Source organism: Cicer arietinum, chromosome 2 (assembly GCF_000331145.2).
Source record: "Cicer arietinum cultivar CDC Frontier isolate Library 1 chromosome 2, Cicar.CDCFrontier_v2.0, whole genome shotgun sequence".
NCBI classification, from domain to species: Eukaryota; Viridiplantae; Streptophyta; class Magnoliopsida; order Fabales; family Fabaceae; genus Cicer; species Cicer arietinum.
This window is the reverse complement of record NC_021161.2, coordinates 22905240-22906745: the sequence shown is the minus strand read 5'-3', so window position 1 is coordinate 22906745 and position 1506 is coordinate 22905240. Positions and strand designations below refer to the sequence as shown.

The window sequence follows — 1506 nt, the reverse complement described above, 5'->3', positions numbered from 1 at the left end:
ATCCCCAAAATGCCCTTCCCTTCATCTTCTTCATAACATTACTTATTCATATCATCTTCTTCCTCTTCATTCTACATTCCATATTTTCATTGTTGTTCATCTTCTTCATATTCATCATCAATCATCATCCAGCATTTTCATCAATCATCATCATCAATCATTAATCATCAATCATCATCAACCAAGTTCATCAAGTTATTATCATTGTTGTGAATCAAGTAAGTAATAATCATTCTTTGTTTTTATTGTGTTATGTTGTTTTGTTTTATGTATTTAAGAATACAATGCCTGAAAATTGAAGGAAAGTAGTTTCCATTTTTGATGAAGAAGACAACCTTCGTTGCCCTAAACCCAGAAACGTACCTTCAGTTCACGTACGCAAAAAAAATTTCAAAAACCCAGAAACGTCAGTTCACGTACGTGGACAAAATTTCAAAATCCAAACCTTACGTGAATTGAAATAACGTATGTATACGTGAACTGAGTTCGCGTAAACTTACGTGAATTGCAGTTTACGTACATAACAAATTTTTAAAAAAAATTTACGTACGCAATTTCAGTTCACGTACATGGCTTATTATTCATCATTCAATGATTACGCAATCTAAGTTTACGTAGGGGTACGTGAATTCAGATTGCGTAGAGTTTCAGAATTTCAGTTTTTTAAAACATACGTAAAATCTCTAGATTTACAAAAACAAAAAATGGGAGTTATTGGATATTAAATGATTTTGAGTATTGATATGTGAGTTATGAGTATGATGAATGGGAGTTATGGGATATTAAATGTGTAATATTGATGACAGGGGCATTTTGGGCACTTTATTTTTTTTTTAAATTTGAGGGGTGTGAATAGCAATCTGGGGGGGTGAATAGTGACAAAGTAATTGTTTAGAACTCGTGTAAAAAATCCAAATTTCCATATTCTCTTTCTTTGATGATATGTGGGGAGATGGAAGGAAAAAAAAATGCAGAGGGAGGAGGGAAAGGGAGGTCGTGCAGTGGTGGAGCAACTTTTCCAGGCTGACACGTCACGCCTAACAACCTAGCCACTACCCACACCAATCTTCTTTCTTTTCTATCAGATCTGATTTCTCTCTCTCCCTCACGCGCCTTCTCGTTTGAGTTCAGAATCCGAGTTCTCAGTCTCGTTTGTGTTCTGAATCTGGGTTCGCATTCTGAAGTCAATTATCACTTTTGTGTTTGTTTCACGATTCGATTTCTTAATTTCTGTTTGTCGCATTCTAATTTCAGGTTTGAGTTCTGATTTTGTGTTGGTCGATCTGAGTTATGTGTTCGTGTTTGATTTCACGTTGGCGTTCATTTTACATTTTCTGGGTGAAAAGAAGAATATGAGTATAGATTTGGGTCGTTGTTTTATCGTATAATCAATGACGAGATTACCTTCTGTGTTTTATTTTCTGAGTTTTGATGTAAGTTGTTGAGTTTTTCTGTATTATTTTGGTTTTGTTTTGAAGAAGATGAATTTATTGGGTTTTTTGTTTT

General features: G+C 34.3%; 1 long non-coding RNA gene across 1 annotated transcript; it reads left to right on the top strand.

Moving 5' to 3' along the window:
* Positions 1-629: 629 nt before the first annotated feature.
* LOC101511303 (uncharacterized) lies at positions 630-1506 on the top strand. Its single transcript, XR_190356.4, has 2 exons — positions 630-1169; positions 1255-1506. It is a non-coding gene; the product is annotated as an uncharacterized lncRNA (long non-coding RNA).